General features: G+C 40.7%; 1 protein-coding gene across 3 annotated transcripts in view; it reads right to left on the bottom strand.

Annotated features, from left to right (window-relative positions):
• Window positions 1-22,426, bottom strand: part of COL8A1 (collagen type VIII alpha 1 chain) — a 94,998-nt gene that overhangs the window by 28,772 nt on the left and 43,800 nt on the right. For 2 of the 3 annotated variants that reach the window (XM_063350393.1, XM_063350404.1), the window contains one exon: window positions 6,770-6,882. The exons of the other annotated variant lie outside the window; for it this stretch is intronic. The gene's annotated coding sequence lies outside the window, so the exon portion shown is untranslated. The remainder of the gene's footprint in view (window positions 1-6,769; window positions 6,883-22,426) is intronic. 3 annotated transcript variants of the gene reach the window in all.

The following is a 22,426-nucleotide window of genomic DNA, read 5'->3' as shown; positions in this document are numbered from 1 at the left end:
TGTCTGCAGTTCCTATGCAGTTACACCTCCCATTTAGAGATCGTATTAATTCCTGTCTAGGTTTAATTGCATGTGAAATGGTGTTTGTCTTCCACACTTGACCATGGTAGGAGAAGGTAACATATATGTTCAGGCATCTGTTTTGCTCCATTCAGCACTACTAAACCTCAGAGCAAAATCACCCATATCTAGGTAAAATGTGAGGGGGGAGAGGAAATTAAAAGGGGAAGAAGTCAAAGGAGGATTGTCTGTAGAGACCTCCTATCTTCAGCTCTTCACAACCGCTGAATATTTGTGCAGGTAACTACTATACTTTTAAGTCTGGTAGACTGGACATCAGGTTTCAGGTACAGTAAAGAAAATTTAATGAAGGGACCCAACAACAAAATACGTTTTGTATTTCAAGATACAAAAATATCTGTCTCAAGAAGGGTATGAAGGACTATGTTGCACAGCAGCTGAACAGGTATTCCTCCTGAGCTTGAAGGACTAGGTGTGCAAAGTATCCAAGCATCTAAGATTGGAAACAGATCCCTCGTGACATTGCCAGGTACGCCAGTGTGAGTTACAGGGAAATCCCCACCAGGAACCTCTCAGCACCTATAGGCACAACATGGGCTTGAGTGTTTGGCACTTGCAGCGTGCACAACAAACTCCTCATGTATGGTCATGCTGAGATAGACCAGGGGTTGCAAAGCTAAGAACACAAAGCTCATTTGGAAGATTAAAAGAATACACTTCACAAAAAATTTTACCAATACCTGGCTCACTTACTGTCCTATTTTACTATTTAATCCCATTCACACTCCTAAAAGACCTCTGATTATTCCAAGCCCAGGAGAGATGTGCCCAAGACAAGACTAATACGAAAGGGTTTTTTTTCTTGTTTGTTGCTTCAGCAGCACAAGCCTGAATATGGGAAGTAGTGATTTCACAAAAAGCAGTGGTCGCATTCACTTCTCAGGTACACAGGTAATAAAACTCTTCTTTGCATTTCTGAGGTTATATACCTCCAGGAAAACAGTCTCCACTTGGTTTAAAGATAGTGGAGTCCAGGAAATAAAAATGTCATTGTCAGTGTTTCACAGGCCAGAACCAAACCTTTCCTAAAGGAGATGTTATAATAATAGCCAGAGGAGGGAATGAACTCACTGCAGGCAAAAATTATAATAAAAATAATAATAAAAAATCAGACTCCTCCAAGACTCCTTTGGTTCAACTACAGACTGCAGGAGATTTCTCATAAAAGCATTTGATATTTTAATGTGACTGTACATTGGTTGAGAAAAGAGGAACACAACCTGTTGAGAGTTAACATTTTAGGACTCTTCACCATCCTGCTAAATTCAATGCTGCATTTTCAGCAAGAAAACTGCAGGCCACTTGGCTTAGCTGAAGCTGTGTAAACCTTCTAGATTATCAAATGTCATATGAAAAAATACCAGGCAAGTTTGGGCTGAGTAAGTGTTAAAGCTTTGCTAGGATGGCGTGTCCTCAAATAATTGCAGAATGCTAAACACAGAGCTTCCCGTGTTCCTTCAGGCTGAGCAGGGGTGCCAAGTATACAGAATTGGAAGCTGTCTATCAGGGCCTTTTTTTTTTTTTATTTGCTTGATACTGTGCAGACAGCAGAGACAAAATACCAGAAATGCCTGAAATCCTTATGACCTTTCACTGCAAACTGTGAACTTTGTCTGCTAAACTCAAATTTCTATTTACACTGTCAGCACAGGCTCCATGCTGTTGCCTTTTCTTTGTCTTTCCAGTTTGTCATGTATTGAGGGACAGCTTCACAAACACTGCGCAGGAGGGGGGACCTGAGCACATTCCAGACCTTTTGCAGGTTCAAAATACTAAGTCTCTGTGTTGTGGATTGCTTAAAAATAGCTGTAATGCAAGCAAAGTAGCATGAAATATGCTGTTTGCACACAAAGCAAGTATTCTACAGAAAGCTTTAGCTTTGCCATCAGCTGGCATGGCTGACATTCCCACGTTGTGCACCGACGCCGTGCTGCTGCACAGCTGACCCCTTTTACACCATTTCCCATTTACACCAGAAATACACAGGTGACTACAGAGTAAATGGCCCAAAAATGCATTCTGCATTCTGCATTCTGCAGTAAACTACTGCATCAGCTTCTCAACTAAAAAATATCGCTGATTTCAGCATCGTGCTCCAGCATTCATCCACCCCTTGTAAATCATGAGCTAGACTGCTGCAGTGAACAAGTACGGGGAAAATTTCAGATGTATAAAGTAGAGGTTGTGAGAGTGAGTAGAGTGAGTAGAAAAGTGAGGATGACTGAGCACTGGCACAGGTTGCCCAGGGAGGCTGTGTAGTCTCCATCCTTGGAGATAATTCAAAAGCCATTTGGACGTGGTCCTGGGCAATTGGTCTAGGTGTTCCAGCTTGAACAGGGGGGTTGGACAAGATGACCTCCAGAGATGCCTTCCAACCTCAATCATTCTGTGATTCGGTGAAACTGTTCCTATGCAAGACTATGAACTGTAATATTTGACGGTATTTGCGTAACTTTTGCATTTGAAAAAGGATATCCTTAACCTGCTACTTAAATAAACCAAACAACTCCACTGAACTCCTTTGAAACTAAATAGAAGGTTGAATTATATAACAAATATTTTAGCTGAACTATCATTATTAGCTGGGTACTTCTTCTGACTGTATTTCGAATTTAATTTTGTTCTGTGGTAGCATTCTTTGAACTTTACAAGACAAAGGTATTAACAGAATTCTGTGTCTGAACTCTCTGAACCTGTCTTAAAGGGCGACATTTCCGGAGAGATTCCTGCCTAGAAAATACATTAGTGTTTCCTAAAGGAACTCAGTGAGTTCACAAGGAATCCTTACATTAATAAATTATATCAATGAGGCTTTTTAAAGAAGACTGTTTACTTAGTGCTACTTTTCTCGGAACATGGAAGGTATGGAAAAATGTGTGGAAAACATTTGCAAAGCAATGACTGCAGCCATATGCTCTCTATGTTGCTGTTAATGACTTATCTGTTAACAAACCATATACTTCAGCACGTAACCAGGAGGATTTATGCTTAATGCAAAACCCATAAAAAGACTTACTGTTTGGTACAACTGTTTCAGGAATCAGATTGGCACATTGCTGTAGTCTTCCATGAACTTCCTGTTATCGGTATAAAAATCTGCTGCCTGCTGGCTTGAGATCCCTTTCCAGCCTGAGCGACGTTGAGGGAGCTGCTTCTCCTCGCTTTGCAAAGGGGCAGTCATTGTATCACCAGGCAAAGTGCTACCAACGAACTTGTCGCCAAAGACCAGATGCGTGTGCGTACATGTGTGCACACGTGAGCTTGTCTGGGGAGCAGGGGACTAGAGAAGCAGAGAATTTAACGAGCAGCAGGTCCTTCAGGTCTCTGCTTCGCACAGCCTGGGATCGTAAACTTGTCATCATGGTTACTAACAGCAAGTACGAGGTATCCGTGGAATATCCCCAATTCTAATGATCAGTGGAGGCAAGTTAATCTCGTTCTTTTTCTGCGTGCTTCTGTACTAGAGCTTTATGTGTCAATTATCGCTACTAAAGCCCTAAACAAGCCCCTCTTCTTCAAAACACAGACAAAAGCAACCACTGGGTTTATTCACAATAATGCTTGGATTAGTTAAAGAAACCACAGTCACCAACAGGAAAAGAGAAGTAAATTTCTAAGCTATTGAATAACACTGCTATGTTTGGAAAGGATTTTTCTTTTGTAATTCCCCTTTAATTTCCTCCCATCCAGAGCTGCTGAGAGGAATCTGCAGCTAGGTTTTCATGAGTGACTAAAGGAGTCCAGCAACTGACTCCTGTTTAAAATCAATGGTCCTGGAAATGTGAGGTAACATTTCCATGAAAACATGAGTAATTTGAGGTTTAAGTTCCACTAAAAATCATCCAGTACTTCCAGCTCCCCGAGTCACAGAGGGAAAAGGCAGACTGGTAAACTAATCCTTATTATCAGATAAGCAGGGATTTAATGGAGGAACACAAAGCACGAGAAAATGAGGAGGAAACTGAGGACAGTGAAGACGCCTATATTCAAGAAGTTTATACACTGAGAGGCATAAAGGGCAGTTCAACAGGAAAAAGGAGAGACAGAATATCGGACTACATAAGCCGAAAAATTTCTTTCAGTCGCTTAGGTTTTCTTTTGATTTTGAGATATGACCTCAGTAAACCCGCATAAAATTGTATAACTTTATCACCTGACTCAGTGCCTCTGAATTCAGTACAATACATTTTTTTCATTCTGCTGCCTGATCAGATTAGAAAGTGTCTGAAGTTGGAGACTGTTCATTCTGGTAACCTTTCTGAATAGTTTTGCTTTCTTCATTTCAATTGCTGTTTTAAAATTTAAAAATATTATTAAAATACCACATTTGGGTGGGTAGTGAGTGCCATGACACTGTGTAGAAAACCAAAGCAATTTGAATCAAGCGAGACATTCTGAGTACATTTTTAAAATACCTTATTGCTTAAATAAAATAAACTTAAATCCCTTAGTCTAGCAATTACTTTCAGATGTTTGATTGTTTATTTTTAAAGAACTGTCATATCAACCATTTAGAACTGACAAGTACTATTTTGATATCTTCACGTGTTTTCCCTTAACATCTGCTGCCTGCCTTATGTTGGGAACTACATACTCATCTTCATTGTCTCTTGTATTTATCTTAATTTTGCTGTGTTTTATTTTATTAGAGGAAAAACTTAGCAGAGCTGTTTGTGGCAAGATTTAGTTACAGGAAACCCAAAAGCTAAGCCCCAGTTTCAGCTGAGACAATTAGACTGTTGATTTTGGTAGCGGCTCAGGACTTCTATTGGACCCAAATGCCTTTCAAGTCTATCTGCCAGTTGATGCTCAAGTCTGAAATTTTTCTGTATTCTTGCTACAGATAAAGGGCTTTGTTTCCTTTTAATTTGAGCGATATTTCTGTCCAGATCTGAATGTTTTGCTGAAATTCTTCTCTATTCACTGGAATAGTTTAAAAAAAGAAAAAAAGGAAATAACATTTTTTCCAGAACTTTCAACCCTTTTTGAAGGCTTTTTTCCCCCTTGATTCTCTGTTCCTTGATATCTGTGAATTGTTGAGGACAGGGTTTGTTTTCCTCAAAGCAATTTTGCCACGCATGAAAAGTAGCAGGTGCTAATTCGTAATGCTTAGCTTAACTGTTGCTTTTTTCTGCCCAGTTAGTATATTTAATAGCTCATATTACTCTTTCACCTGCTGTAGGTAAAGGACTCTAAAACACTGAACACACGATACTGTTTTTAAAGTGATCTACATTATTATATACAGCAGAAGGTCTTTATCAAAAGGCTTGAAGAAATTACTAATAAGAAAAGCAGTGTTCTTATACAGTCTTTTCATCAACTGCTATAGAAACTTTGCAGCCGAGTTATCAAAGTCTGCTCCCGTTCTTGGATGGATGTTTTACTGCTAGGTGGATTGGGCTCTAAAACTTTCTTAGGGATGCTGTGGGAGAATGTAAATACTAGCTGGGAAGTGGTTTATTCTCTATTAATATTTTGTGGGCTGGAGCCTTGGGCTATACAATTTCTTTTTCTTTTTTTTTTTTTTTCCTTCCTTTCTTTCTTTCTTTCTTTTTTTTTTTTGCTTGTGTTTCTTGTTGGACTTTTATGGCACCCGACGTAGGGCGGGCCACAGCAGCCGATGGCGGGTGAAGCGGTTACCAGGGACAGCTCCGGCGTCGGCCGCCGCCAGGGATCCCGATACCCTGGCGCTTCTCCAGTTCCACCCCGGTGCCTGGAGAAGTTCAGTGGGTTCACAGAGCGGGGTCTCTCTCTGCCAGGGCTCATGCTCCAGAGACGCATGTTTGTGGAGTCATGTTTAAGTGACTCTATTGGTTTCATTTCAGACTAATGGTGGAGGATTTCTCCGCCCGAGAGAAGCACGGTCGGATGTGGCGCTCATCCTCCTTAAAAGATGTTCACAAAGTCTAAGGAATTTCTGTGATTCATTCTTAACATGTGGATTCTTTTAATTAGCTATCTAGAAACCAAAACAGAGCGCAGGACACTACTGCAATGCAGCTTGTTAAGCAATAATGCATTTTTTCTTCCAAAAGTCACACTTGATAACAAACAATAGTCATAGGCATAAGATGACTGTGGATACTATGAGCTAATGTCTAGTTGTCAGAAACTTTTCCATTAAGGCTCAAAATGATGTTTAACATATTCTTCCATTATTGAGCTAAACTAAACATTGTATTAAACATGGATTTCCCAATGAATGTTACTGCTGTTTAGTTTTACGTGTGCATACATACGAAGCAGACGTGTACATATGCATTTTGGATATCAAAAGCACATCAATAGCATGGTTCACACTATTCCCAGGATACAATGTTTTTTGACATTTCTTTTTTAACGAAACCTGTTCTTACTCTTTCCTGACCACAAAATGTATTTAAACCAAGATTCTTTAAACAAACATGAAATGCCAAAATTACGTGTTCTCTCCTATTAAACAATGGAGAATGACTGAACGGGTAGATTTCTTTAATGATCTAGGAAAAAAAATGGTGCCGAGGATGATCGTACCACATATTTTTCTACTCGAAATTCAAAAGCTTTGGTGTATAGCAAACACTTGAATAACTTACGAAATCCTGTGTAGGCAACAGCTTTAAGACAACTTCAGTTTTAAGCCTTTGTGTTTTGTTTTTGGCATTATGTGTAAGTCATTTAGGATTTCAAAGCTGGATATACTTACATTTAGATTTCAGGAAAGGGCAGAAGGACAGGTTGTTTGCTTTTCACTTTAAGAGACCTAGATTTCCTGATTCTGTTAGGCCCGTTGTTACTTTGTTGATTTTAAGTTGGTCCCTAGGGGGAAAAGAAAGCTTATAAGAAATGTAGGAGCACACTATCCTTTTCTTGCAGAAATAATAAAGAATATTGGCCAAGATTTTCAAACATAGTGGCTTAAATTAGTCTTTTAACTCCATATTCAGGCTTCTTATTCAAGGTCTACTGTTCAGAAGCATGAAAACCTGGCAACTCATTCACTTTGAGTAGCCTTTTTAGTTACTCAAGGCTTGTGAAAACTGATGTAACAGCTTGAATATGGACTAAAAATCCTAATGTTTTGTATTTTGGTTGGCAATCCTGTAATAATTATGTTGTAAATCAAAATATGGGCTTGGGTTTTGAGAAAAGTGCCTCAAGCCTTGTTCCCACCCTTCTGCAGAGACACTGCATAGCTTTTTCAGATTACTAGGTATAAAATTATCAGTTTGAAGGACAGTTGAAAAACTTTTACCTAATCTCATCTTTCTTCACGTGTGTTGCCCCCATGAAAATGTACATACAAGCCCTTTTATGCAATGTGCAACATAAAGTCATTAGTTCCCAAGAGGCTTGGATTGATACGATGTGCTTGGAACCGCCAATACAAAGTCTCAAGTGTGACTGCACTCGTAATGTGAGAATGCTAACAAGGGGAGCCACAGGCAATGATAATGTTCTTTATAAATATAAAATATGATTATCTATTTTATACCTAATCACTCTTATGCAGCTGCTACCATGTCATACGTGCTTCGCCTGACCCGAATCCCACTGACATGGCTGGGAAGAGTTTCTGTGATTTGGTGGGCTCAGCTGCCATCGAAATATTTAGGGTTCAGCGTGACAAAGTTCTGGATGGTGAATTCTGGAGACCTGTGCTCCAGCTGGAATGTGAGCACATACTCGAGTGCTTTGCTGGATCAGAGCTAGGGAGGGCCCAGTACCTCTCTGCGCAGCCCCTGCCCTCAACTGCTGACAGCACGCTCCTTCTGCTGCTCAGTGTCCATCCCATGTGAACCCCTGGGCTACTAGAAAAACTAGATAAGCAGGGTGATGCTCTTCATGTGCTGATTGGCTTAGTGGTTGAAAATTGAGGTATTTGGCCTAAGGTCTTCCTTGCCTGCGTTTTTACTCTCCAGAGCCACTGGTGTCCCAGCAGTAGGAGTAACTTCACAGAGCCAAACACACCTGAGGGTGTCTCTCCATTTACTTCAAGAATTTTATCGGCCAGGGCAAAATGAAAACTCAGGAGTAGTGGCTCCTAATCTCTGCGCAGCTGGGCTTCAGCAGTGTCATGTACCCCAGGACCCAGTGGGCCCCAGGCAGCTCTGCCCGGCCGCCACAGGGCTATGCTAACCTTAGAGGGAAGAAGCATTTGGAGAGGGAGGAGAGCCAAAGAGGAGTACTGATTTCACAAGGGAAACTTGTGGGTAGCTTGACTGGTTTTACCTCAGATTTATTCAAGCCCATTTGAAATGTGCCCACTACCCCGTTTCATCTGAATGCCACATCTGAGTGATTAATGCTGACAAAAGCACTAACTAAATTTTGGTCAAAACAGTACATTTTCACAAAAGAATCTTGATTCTTGTAGACAGAGGAGCATTTTCTGCCAGAAAGGAGACCTCAAAGTATCAGCCCAGGTATCTCCAGAGTACACTGTTGCCAACCAGCCCCTGAGCTTCTGGTCGCTGGCTGGAATGTGTTTCTCCATTTCAGGTGGCTCCAGCTGCCCATCCAGCCCCAGCACAGGCTCCGAGAGCTGCCACATGGTGGAAGCCAGGTGGGTGCCTTCCTCACAAAGCCCAGAGCCCTCACAGAAAGTCACTGGTTGCATTCCAGGCCCTTTGGCTTAGATCAGGGATTAGATTAGTGATGACAAAGCTTTCTGGCCTCTGGTGTCAAATTTATTTTTAAAAATGTCTGTAATAATTGCCAGCTCAGTTGTCTGGCAATACCAGATCTAGCACTGGCTCCTGATCTGCCCCTGCTTCGGTAGATAATACGTAGCGATTTTCTTTTCACTCCCTCTGTCTTTTGCAAACGGACCCCTGTTCAGTTTGTGGTGCAGTTTAGCAGATGTGTTGCCACCTGGGGAACTGACAGGAGATAATGCCCAAGTATTGTGGATTATTTGCAATTGGTTTCACCCAATTGATCCGAGCTGTGCAAAGAAACGTGCATTTGGCACCTTTCCTGAGACGACTCTAAAGCCTGGGAGAGCAGAAATTGCCAACGCATTAAGCACAACCTTGTTGCCATTTGCTTCCTAGTTTTATGAGAAGTAGCTTTTTATTGTTTAACCTGCCAAACAGGCCTTCTCCGTCAAACAATGAGTCAATATTTCAGAACACATCTACACCCGTTCATCACTTTTAGAGATGGCTCTGGGCTCCACAGTTCAGCTCTGGATGCAAACTTCTCTGCAGCTTGCAGGTGTTTAGGTTTGGGCTCTGGCTCAGCTTCTTGCGTGAATGAAGGAAAGTCACACAGTCAGAAGTAGCTTTGGATAGTCAGCAAAATGGAGAGCTGCCAGACTGAAGGGGATGGCAAGCTACTTTGCCTATGCCTGAGGAAAGAGGGATTAGGCATTTCAGCCAAACAGCTCATTCCTGCCTCCTGTTTGTACCATCCATGCTGCGGTTACTGCCTTTGTGGGATTAGAGAGAGGGTAAAGGAGTGCCAGCGTGTACCAGAGGGCCCCAGTACAGCAGCAGGAGTCACATCTGCCCTTTCTACCTCCAGCGGAACCAGGATTTCTCTGGCTTTCTGCCCTGGTCCTGCCCTAGTTCCTGTCCCTCCAAACCAGGACCGACCCTTTCTTGACAATCAAGAAGGTACAGAAGAATGTGTAGGTGGTGATGGTGGAGATAGTGGAAGTGAAGGGAAGGTCTCCGAGTGTCCTGTCTCTGTGGAGGAGGGGATGGAAGGAAAAGAAGTGGTCCCAAGGAGAAGAAACAACTGTAGGAGCAGAAAAAGGCCCTGTCCCCTCACAACCTCCCCACACACAATCCCCTCAGTCCTCAAAAAGCCCCCACAACATCACCGAAGTGGTCCCCACTTTTCCCTCTCACCTGTCTTTCCCCATCCCACTACACCACCACTACCCCTGCCTGCTTTGCCTGCCCCAAGGATGCCCTTGGCCAGTACCAAGAGTTTGGTTTTGCTACACAGTGTAACCAATAAAAGGCCAAATTCTGGCTCCAGTAAATCACTCAACAGGCTTCCACTGATTTTTCTGAGGAACTCCTGGCCACTTTGAGATGTTGTTCTCTTTAAAACTAATATACTATTAATATTAATACTATTAATATTATAATCATAATCATCCAGCTATTCATGTCCTGAGACTGATCACTTCATGTGCATTTTTCCACTTACCTACTTTCAAAACTGAAAACCTATAATGGTGCAATATTTTTTTTTAACTTGAAAAAAATTATCTCATGAAAGATTTCCTACCAAAACAATCCATGTCTCCCCTGTGTTATTCAATCATGTGGAGATTCTGATATATATATATTAGGACTGTTTGGAGAAGTTCCAAGTCTAAAGCCATAATGTTGGGGAACATGAAGCAAACCAGGGCAGTCTTTTTTCTTATGGAGAAATTAAGTCCCAAGAAGGCTTCCTGGAAAAGCAAGGGAGGGAGGGAATATGAAAGACAGGAGAATGACAGAACCGTTCCTAAGAGGAAACTTGAGCATTAGATTTCCTCATTGGTAGAGTTTCATTTCATTGCTCTGTTTTAAGAATGTACTAAATCTTCAAATACAGTAAGATGGCATGCACTCTCCTCTCCCTCCCACTCGGCTGCCTGCAGGTATTAACTGGGTGTGGAAAACAACATTTTGTGTTTGCAATTCAAGTACAGAGAGGCAAAAGCAGCAAGGCAGAAAATCACCGTATTCTCTCTCTTAACACAGAAACAGCATGACCCCTGGTTAATTTAAGTAGTCATATAAATATAACTTCTATTTTAAGCATATACTTAAGTCCTGCTGATTCAATATTCAGCCCAAATACAAATGACTTTTGTGAAAGGAGGTTTGCATTGAGCTGGATCTACTTAGTAAAATATTTCAATCTGGTGTTTGAGGGAGAAAAGAGGAATCTGGTCAATTGCTGCAAATGCCTCTGTAGCAAAATCATTGCTGTGCTCATTGTTTGTGTTATTTTCTTGAGAATTTTTAAAATTTTTGTGAGAAAGAACTACTGTGGAATAGAAGGCTGGTCTGGAGAAAAGTCACAGGAATGTGTACACATAATTACATCCTTTGAAAGCAACACGCTACATAGGATTTCCTAAACTGTACCAGAAAACACTGACATCCTGAAACTGACTTTTGCAATTTCAAATACCAGCTTTTAAAGCATAATTAATGTCCTTATAAATGTTTCAGTATCAAATTTGGGGCTTACTTTGGACAAACCAGTCCATAAACTCTACTTTTTTTTTCTCCCCATTTATTATTTCCTTTTCTAATGTTCCAGGGTTGACAGCTGTGATCTTTAAAGCTAAGAAATAGTAGATTGAAATAGCATGTTTTAAAGTATTTATTACATTTAATTACAATATATATAACTTGCTTTCATTTATAATTCACTCCTTTCTCCTGACATTGTTCTTTTCTTGCTTAAAGTACCTATCATTCCCATCCTCCTTTACACAAAATACAAAAATACTTTTACATAACTACAGCTTTCCTCTAGTCACATACAAAAATAGAGGGTAGAGGATATGAAAATTACTTATGACAGATGAGTCACATTAATATTTTGTTCTAAGCCGTAAGAAAAATGAGACACAAGGGGTAGGAATCAGAACAGATCAAAACCCTTAGTGCTTTTATGATCCAAAACCACAACTATCTATTGAGGTGCAAAATGTTCTTTTTTCAAATAAAGTGTGAGAAAAACACTAAGAGTTTTGTACTACAAATGCTGGCAGCACACAATGTTGCAATTATTCTCAATATTTCGAGATGCTTGAATCATAACCAAAACTTTAAGCAACACTGAGGTAAAAGCATTTTTATATTCCCCCACAAAAAAAAAAAATATTGAGTTTGTCACAGTTGCTTCAGAAATGGCTTGCCAAGTTTCTACCAGTGACTGATAAAAACAGAAGGGAGGGATGTCATGACATCTTGCATTTTTTCTTTTTTTTTTTCAGCGTAGTAAATTCCGAATCACTCAGATGCGAGTGCAGTTAACTTTATCATTCTGTGCTGCTAAAAAAATACCTTGTCTATTCTGTCTTTGAAAAGAATCATTCTGATTGCCTTTTACAGGTACTTCAGTATTTCAGTGCAGGTGGCTAACTTAACCTGGATATGAAACACTATCTTCCTTCCTACTTAGAGGACAGTAAATAGGATCAGTAACATTGGGTGTGTTCTCAGCAGGTTACGACTCACTATGAGACTTAAGAAACAACATTAATCCTTCTATCTGATGCGATCAGGCAATACTGTCTGTAATTTGGGTCACTGCTGGGTGAAATAGGTATTGTGTTTTCTAAGACCTAGTATTCTTTTTATTCATTCCCTCTTCTTGTCCTGGTATCCAACGGAGAGCTCAAGTCAGCAAGACGGTAAGCATCTTACATGAGCTCGTGTTGCACCCTCAAGCCTTGGGAAAGGACGTGCTCCTTTTGGTGCCTGACAGGCAGGCAGGGACCTTTGTCAAAACGCACTACGAGAGTTCTTCCTTGGCTGCACAACGGGTGCTTCAGTACGGATCTGACAGACACTTTAGCCTGCCAGGCCCCCGTGGGGAGGGATTTAAGCATGCGCGTGGAGGCACGTATTTCCCCAGCTGGGGTAACTTCAGTGTAACTGCACGTGTGCTGTAAACTCTGTACAACTACTCGATAGGGTTGGAGTTGAGCTGTGTTTCTTGCCATGAGAGTGAATTAGGTCGGTAAGTATTTGCTCTGCCTAACACCGCTTGTTTGTTCTTCCAGCTACTCGCCGGGACCCTGTTCCTACCGACTCCCCATTGAAATCCGTCTTTTCCTCGTATGATAACAAAAGTAGCTGTTCACCGTGCATACCCTGCAGGGCTGCGCTGGTTTTATGCCACTTTTTCATGCTACGCAGGAGAGTTTAAACAGGGAAAGTGAACAGAAAATTTATGGAAAATCAAGCCGAAAGATTAAGGCTAAATAATTAGGAACCGGCACAATGCTTTGAATATCTAGCTGTGAAGGTGTTCCCTTAAGCCAATAAAAGCAACTTCTCCTTTTTCTCCATTTTTAATTTGCCTCATCATTCCTGAGGAATTTTTCTACCTTCTTAATTTATGCAATACTTTGGACTTGTTTGATAGGTATAGAAGACATTTTCTATCATCCACTGAATGTCAGTAACTTGATTCTTTGTGATTAGGCTATTGGAGGCTATTGGGGTGTGATTGCAACTTGCTTGTAAATAGGCATAGTTGTTGCACTCTGTTTAGTCCGTGAAAATTCAGTGATTTAGTTTTTGTTTGCCAGGCAATGTGTGAGATACTTGCCTTGAGGTAAACACGGGCACTGGGTAATGTCAGGCCATTTCTTTAGCGATACTGGAACTACCACAAGATGTGTTTCTTGTTAATAGTGGCTTATAAGTGTGATAAGCTTCTCGGGCTTTTCAGCCAAAGCAATTCCTACAAAACCACCTCCCCAGAAAAGGTTTGTAGGAGCACGCTGCACTGCAATTAAAGAGTAGGCCTCTGAGTGCCAAGAAGATTATAGGGAGCTATTATTGGTCCAGACAGAAATTTTGCCAGGCCTTCAGGACAGAATTATGTATCACTGCGTGTTTCTCTCTGGTATGTTTCTACACCATGAACTCGGACAGAATTTCAAATTTATGATGAAATCTAAGCTCTGTTAAGACTACTGAATTTCTGTCTTGAAATTTTTCCTGATTCTAACTAATACATACAAAGATTTGCTAGTGCCAGCCAAAACTAGCTAATTCTGGGAGAAGTACCTGTAAAAGGAAACAGTAGGTATAAAGGGCATGGTGTAATTTTAGTCAGGTTATTTATGCATGCCCCTTAAAAAAGGAAAAAAATAGAAAAGTAAACTTTCCAGTTCCTTACTGCTGCCAATCTCAACAAACCAATTCTTTATCCATCCTGGAATTTTTATCAGCTTAGTCTCATTTTATAAGAAAAAATGAAGTGAAATGCACATTTTTGCTATAATCTAATATAAAGTCAGAACACATAACCTGCTAATATAGCGTGCAATAACCAATATACTCTATTTACCACAGGTATAGATAGTGTTCCTTACCCTGCCTGGCACCAGCCAATGCTTGCTGCTTGTTTATTTCCTTGGCTGAACTCCCTGAACCACACCACATCCTTTTATGTAATTTACCTTAAAAAGCTAAGTGGTGGCTGTAAGGACTATGCTAACTTCTGGATAATGCATTTAAAAGAATTGTTGTAAACACCGTAATCATGATGAAATATCAGAGCAGAGAACAAACTTGACTGTCATCTGCGTACTCTGCATGGGCAGAAACATACAAACAAACAAAATTAAATTCTATCCTCCATTGCTGATACCCAGATAACTGAATATTGGACACTCTACATCTTTGATCTTTGGCAAATGGAAAAAGCCAAAAGAAAAGAATCATAGAATCACAGAGTCGTTTTGGTTGGAAGAGACCTTTAAAACCGTCAAGTCCAACCATTAACCTAGCACCAACAAGATACAACTAAACCATGTCCCTCTGCACTACATCTACATGTCTCCTAAATACCTCCAGGAATGGTGACACAATCACTTCCCTAGGCAGCCTGTTCCAATACTTGATAACCCTTTCAGTGAAGAAATTTTTCCTAATATCCAACCTAAACCTCCCCTGGTGCAACCTGAGGCCGTTTCCTCTTGTCCTATCACTTGTTACTTGGGAGAAGAGACCGACCCCCACCTCGCTACAGCCTCCTTTCAGGTAGTCGTGGAGAGTGATAAGGTCTCCCCTCAGCCTCCTTTTCTCCAGGCTGAACAACCCCAGCTCCCTCAGCCGCTCCTCCTAAGACCTGTTCTCCAGACCCCTCACCAGCTTCATTGCCCTTCTCTGAACACACTCCAGCATCTCAATGTCCCTCCTGTAGTGAGGAGCCCAAAAGTGCACACAGTACTTGAGGTACGGCCTCACCAGTGCTGAGTACAGAGGTACAGTCACTTCCCTAGTCCTGCTGGCCACACTATTTTTAATACAAGCCACTTGTGACTGGCTGCCAACTGGATTTAACTCCATTCACCACCACTCTTTGGGCCTGGCCATCCAGCCCGTTTTTTAACCAGTGAAGCATACGCCCATCCAAGCCATGAGCAGCCAATTTCTCCAGGAGAATGCTGTGGGAAATGGTGTCAAAGGCTTTACTAAAGTCCAGGTAAACAACATTCACAGCCTTTCCCTTATCCACTAAGTGGGTCACCTTGTCATAGAAGGAGATCATGTTAGTCAAGCAGGACCTGCCCTTCATAAACCCATGCTGACTGGGCCTGATTGCCAGGTTGTCTTGTATGTGCCATACGATGGCATTCAAGATGATCTGCTCTGTACCCTTCCCTGGCACCGAGATCAGACTCACAGGCCTATAATTCCCCAGATCCTCCTTGCGGCCCTTCTTGTAGATGGGTGTCACATTTGCGAGCCTCCAGTCAACTGGGACCCCCCCAGTTAGCCAGGACTACTGATAAATCATGAAAAATGGCTTGGTGAGCACTTCTGCCAGCTCCCTCAGCATCCCATCCTGCCCCATAGACCTTGTGTGAGTCTAAGTGGTGTAGTAGCTCTCTAACCACTTCCCCTTGGATCATGGGGGGTTCATTCTGCTCCCTGTCCCCATCTTCCAGCTCAGGGGGCTAGATACCCAGAGAACAACTGGCCTTACTATTAAAGACTGAGGCAAAGAAGGCATTAAGTACCTCAGCCTTTTCCTGAACTTTGGTCACTGTGTTTTCCCCCCTGCATCCAGTAAAGGATGGACATTCTCCTTAGTCTTCCTTTTGTTGTTCATGTATTTACAGAAACATTTTTCTTGTCTTTTACGGCAATAGCCAGATTAAGTTCTAGTTGGGATTTGGCCCTTCTAATTTTCTCCCTGCCTAGCCTCACAAAATCACTGTTGTCTTCCTGAGTGGCCTGCCCCCTCTTCCATAGGCCATAAACTTCAATTTTCTTCCTGAGTTCTAGCCAGAGGTCTTGGTTTAGCCAGGCTGGTCTTCCCTGCCAGCTCGCCAGATGAAATTGTCAAAGAGTGTCTATGTTAGCTTTATAGAATCTCACATCATAAAGAAAAGGCAAAACTTTTCTATTCAAGTCTGTAGAGCACTGAGTTGATATAGTATTTAAACAAGTATCTCATTTATTTTTGAGAGTAATTAAGTGTTCTACATTGAGTTATGTACATGATTAGTTTCTTTGCTGAATCAGGGGCTTAAATTAAACTGGTGGAAATGACTCCATACTTAGCAGAGAGCAAAATACCAATTACAGAAAAGCATGTTATTTTTTTTTTTTCATCATACTTTAAGTAAAATCAAAGCAATTAAACATACTCAAACAGATGTGTGTTTTCTACTCAGGCTGGGATGAGGAAACGGAAAGGAACATGGTCTACTATTACTAATAAAAAAAGTAGAAATGTTATATTTCTATATTTCATCATAAAGTAAAATGCTTTCAGGTTTATAGAGGAAAAAGTACTGAGATTATGTTGAAAATGCCACCCTTGGAAGTAAAATGCCTCTGTGGACTGTAAAGCATGACCTCCTCTTCATCTCCCTTAGGGATTCATGCTGTTTGTTGTCCACGCCTTTTAAGGCAAGATTTTAGGAGTTTCCCATTACAGGCAGACGGGAGAATTCCTCTCCATGCTAATATAGTAGCCGATAAGCTTATGCCAGTGGCTTATTTGGTCATCATTACAGTAGCACCTAAATATTCACATATTTATCTTCACAGTACCTTGTGAGGTGGGCAAGAGGTGCTGCTCCCATTTTGTGGCTGGAAATGAGGTTAAATCCTTGCCCCAGGGTTGGTCAGGAGGTGTGTACGTGATGGGAGCCATAGCAAGGAGTTGTTCCTTGTCTCAGGGTAGTACCTTAGTCAGTGGGTCGGCCTTTCTTTCTACAGGAATACGAAGCCTCATCCAGGACCAGCAGCACAAACACCCCTTGTGTGTTTGAAGAAATTGTGACACATCCCACCTCTTGAACTATGTTTCACTTGGGATATGTCCTGTGATCTCAGTCAGATCTCATGTTCCCCTGCCCCTTGCCTCCCTAACCCTCAAAAGCATATCCTGCACTTTTCCAAGCACTGAATTGTTTTTATCTTATGAATGTCATTAGCTAATTAAATCTTACAGTACACACTGTATTTCTACCATGCGTGGAATTTCGATTCCAGAATTTCATCACTTGATGTGCTTATATAGATGGTATTTATACACGTGAGTGTACTAGACTCCCAGCTGTACGGCTATGCAAATTAAAGGCTTTAAAGAGACAGCAATTATAAGGTGAGGTATGCGACAAATCAGAAATGATGCTCAGATGTCACGCATGAGTAATGAAATAAACATTTCAAATGCCATTGAATATATTTAATTAACAAAATGGCCTGGTAAAAATAAGAACATTAATTAATGACTTTAAAAGGAGCATTTAAAGATTTTCTCAAATTTATACAACAAGAGACAGCACAAGCACTGCAAAATATAGTAAGTACGTTGACTTAGCTGAAGTCCTACAGACAATCTAGGAAGAGAAAGAACATCTGGATGGAAATATAATGATGCAGAGATTCTGCAAATAATTCAGCTATAAAAAGCCACAGGAGTCCAGGCTTTGATGACTTCCTGAGACCGTTCTATAAAGAATAATAAGATGTACTAATGCTAATTCTAAGGAAAGATACCTCTTATGAGTTGGACAGAAAGATTTTGGCGATAAGAATGTTTCTAATCATAATCCTAAAACTTCTGAAATTATGAAGGTGTGTCGCAAGTACAGATTCTGAATAAAGATCGATTGTAAGAAACTGGCAACATTCTGGCCAGCAGACTGGAAATAATCTTCTCAAGTATAAATCTGATCTATCACTTTAGATTAATTAAGAGCAAGTTCATAATGATGTTAGTTCATTGATTTAATTTTACATTTTCAAAAATGTAGAATTGAGTATAATGTCAGTCGATTCTGGAGGTGGCAAGAAGGATTTTGATAGACTGGGATGGACTGGCTACACCCAAATTATTGTCCATACTGTAGCTATCTGAAAATGGCAATAGAACTTCTCTGTGCTGGAGTTCACACTGCAATTAGTACTAAAATCAAATTTGCTTGCATATGGGAGAACAACTCCAGGAGTTAACCCCTCTTTCTTTTATCCCTGGTACTTTAATCTGAATTCATTTGAAATAGTAGGCTATGTCAGTTGTAAAACCGTTCTCTAGGTAAGTTCCACCTTTCTTCCAGATGACATCAGAGTGACACCACAGTCAAAGTGATCTTTACAGTTGTGACTTCCAAGATGGATCTACCATTACCTGTAGATAATTTAGATGTTACGTGTGGCAGAAAATAAATCTGACCTCTGCTTTCATGGCTTAAACTATTGAGATTTTAGAGACTTAAATACCTTTACTGGTCTCTAAGTCCTAAGGAGATGGGGAATTCCTAGGGACTTAAATATTATTATTGATTTCATGTGGGATGACCTCAGATACCACATTCATAAGTGGTAGTCTAAACCTATATGGGAGCATGGAGTTAACAGAATCTTTGGCTTTTAGAAACTGGAAAAATACCAGCCCTTTCTTGCCTCAAAAACTGATGAATGCAAAGGAAAATATAAAATGACTTATCTTCCACAGCAGCTGGTCAATGCCTTTAATTTCTTAGGCAATAATACTACAAGGTTGACTGGGATAAGTTTTAGGTCTGGCAAACATTAAAAAGATATTTCAAATCTTAGTAGGATAGCTGGCAGCTTTAGTAGATACCATATTTGGTTATGATAACAGTAAAACAAAAGATATGGTTATTTTAATTTAAAATTGGACTTGAATAGGATGAGGTCTGATGAAAGAAGATGGGTCAAATTGCAAAACCGACTGATAGATATAACTGTGTTAGCAATCAGAACTATCAACAGAATTCCACAGCTATTAACATCCTATTTTTATATCACTATTTCCAGGTGAATTTTTACTGGGGAAAGAAACATAACATTTCTGAGTATAATGGGATGACTCTGACAAAGGATGGGGTAAATTAGATATGCTTTGATTCCCAAAAATGACAAGAGAAAATGAATCTTTCATTCTTCTAAAATGAGCACTTATTTGAAGAAAGATAGAAAGATAACCCCATGGGTTGCTTTTTCCCAAAGACGAAATCTTCATTAATTAGATGTACAAATTCTTGCAGAGGTCACCAGTTCAGCGAACACAAAAGTCTCTAGCAGAGGATGTGAAATGTGATGGTTTTGAGAATCTATATATCAGCTACACAGTAGGTCCTATCTGAGACTGAAAAAAAAAGATAGCGGTAACTTGGGCAGAACATGTAGTCAGCTTATCTTCAGCAGCTTAAGAGCACACGAAAAGCAGTCCTGTCAAATAAAGAATCCACCTTCCACACAGAAGTCATATCAGCCAGCAGGCAAGTCTTTTAACAGCTCTGTGCTAATGTCTTTCCATCTGCAAAACGATTATATTAACATTTACCTACCTCATAGTGGAAGCTGGAAGAGCTTAATTAACATGTGTAGTTATTTAAAGCTCTTGGGTTGAAAGCTGCGCTAGAGGTCCAAAATATTTGTTAATATTATTTCTATACCCAGATGATTTGCTCACATGTTTGCAACACGCCAGAATGGAAACCTACTGGATGCAACGCAGTATTGGACGGTTCACCAAATGAGAAGCTCAACGGCGTAAACAATAGTTCTAATTGGCAGGGTGCTTTGGAAGATCCACCCATCTTAAGGCTTTATTGCAACTCTTTGGCCATACAGAATACAAATCAGCTTCCATTTATGATTCTATTAGCTCCAAAGCCACTAAGGAACAGAGAGCTAGAGTCTGGAATGGAGCCGGGAATTCATTCCAGCAGCATGCAGTCTCAATTGGGCAGATGTCACAACCTCCACCTTGGACTGAAAGCTCGGTGTGAGCCAGCAGAAAATACATTTTTAATATACTGGATAATAAGGCAAATGCTGTTATTTGGAACTACTAGTAAAGACACCTGCTGACAGTTGGCATTAAAGGCAATGGCACCTGCTAGACATATTGCAGGGGGAGAGGTGAAATCTGATCCTTGTTGAAGTCAAGGGAAGTTTTGCCATTGACTTCAGATGCCAGAGTTTCTCTTACAATGATTAATGATTCATATGTGTATCTACAAGGTTATGGGAAGTTTATGAAACTTATACACAGACAGATGTCCACAGTGTAAAATAATGGGGATGCTGAGATACCAAAGGAATATAATTAGCATAATAAATACCTAGTAGAAAGAAAATAGATAGATCACACCTTGCATTAAAAATTGGTTGATTCCAGAGTTTGATTCCACAGAAAAGTCATAAAACAAAATTCAGCGGCCTTAGGTATTGGTGAAAAACACTTTCCAATGCCTAGATGGTTTGTAACTTCTAGTGGCAGGACACTGTCCAAGAATCTGGGGGGTAGAAAGAATTCCTGTGCCTTCACCTTATGCAGTAAATAAATTGCCTCACTCCTCTTTAAATTTATGCAAATCCATGGGATTTGGAGATCAGAAATAATTTATCCAAAGCAAGCTCCGAGGAGAAGCAGCTCTGATTTTTGCTTGTGTAGTTTGCCCAGTGTCTCTTTCTTCCTCTGTATTTTAATAGTATCAGTCTCCTGTGTCTACTTTTTTCTTGAAATTATATCAAAAAATTTGAAGCTTTTAATAATCTGCCAATAAAACCTCTGCAGCTGAGTCTGCTAAAACACCCCTGTGTATTCTCTAAAGGGAGCAAATTTGCATGCAGGTTTTTGAGTATGATGAGGGAATGTTTCTGTTGAAGTAATTTTTTCCAGTAAAATCCCAGGGTGCTTGTTCAAGAGGCTGGTCTGACAGATGAACTTTCACAAGCTGAAAAAATTTAGACTGGTTGTGTGCTTCAAGTGTACGTATCACTAGCTCAACACACAGACACATGTGAGGCTTTTATGCAGAGCCTGGACACGAGCCCAACACCTTGTTTCAAACCATGCTCAGTCAGCCATTAACCTGCAGCAACAGGCAGCCAATTGCTATAACATACTATGGACCACGGACAAGAAAACCAATCGGAAAGAACTATTGAGCTGTTCCTGCTTAAGCTCCTTGCAGAAGAGTGTCTGGTTGCTGTGATGCGGCATAACTTAACACCCTGGCAAAATATAATCGTCTGCCCTTGAGAATACAAGCCCAAAAGGTGCAGGTGGAAGAGTCATGCAACTCCCTTCCTGTGGAAGGGTCAGCAGCAAGGATTCCCCCTCGTGGTGCTTCAGGATTAAGTTAAAAAAGTCAATACCTTCTGTGCATGACTATGGCCTTTAGGTCCTCTCTTTCTTTCTGGCTGAAGATGGAGAAATGATGGAGAAACTACAGTATCTGCTCTACTGCTACCAAAATCCTGGTTTTGGAGGAACTCGCAGTGTCCAGGCCACTACCATAGCACTTAAAAGGCACTTTCATTTTGGTGACTAAAGCAGAATGAAAGCTTGTGTCCCCACGAGGAACAGAAACTGAGTTGACTCTGAAATATTTTTTGCAGAACGGCTGGTGTAAAGTGATCACGTTACATCATCACAACAAAGGCACTAGACTAGATAATCTCCGTTGCTGTCATTCCTCAGGAAATGCAGCAGCTGCTGTCCCACCACAGTGAATGTATGGCAGATGAATTCACCAGTCCAGTTTCAGAGAAAAGGTTGTGGATAGTCTACTGCTTAGGAAAACACAGTATGGTGGTTTGCAGTCCGTTAAAAGGGACAGAAGAACCCTGTGGCTTCCCTTTTCTTCCCCTAATGTAATTGGTGGTGGTGGACAGTCAGGTTTTAAAAGGTGACCATGTTTTAAAGGAAAGTGTAACTATAATCAAGTGTCACTTTGCAACATGAATTACGTCGCATGTACAGGTAACACAGTTCCACCTGCTCTTATCTGATGCAATCACATCACATGTCATAATGTCTTTTAAGTTTCAATAAGTACACTGTTTAATTTTTTCCTGCTTTATAGTATTTTCTTCCTAAATCTACCTCTAGATCCTGTAATACTCTTAACATATCTGCAAATCTACTACAGTAGCTACTTTATTTAAATAACAAGACTCCCCCTTTACTGAGGAATTAAGCAACCTTTGTTGGCAGCAGTCTGGTAGGGTGCTTAATTCTGAAAAGGTTGTGCAAAACCCAGGCTAAACTCTTGAAAGAATGTTTCAAAAAAATCAGAACTGAAGGTTTGCTCTGTTGCAGAGCAAATAAACTTGTATTAGCTCTTCAAAGCAGAGCTCATTGTTCGATGGCTCTGAGG

This window comes from Chroicocephalus ridibundus, chromosome 1 (assembly GCF_963924245.1).
Source record: "Chroicocephalus ridibundus chromosome 1, bChrRid1.1, whole genome shotgun sequence".
NCBI lineage: Eukaryota > Metazoa > Chordata > Aves > Charadriiformes > Laridae > Chroicocephalus > Chroicocephalus ridibundus.
The sequence above is the reverse complement of the archived record's forward strand: the minus strand, read 5'-3'. Positions and strand labels throughout refer to the sequence as shown.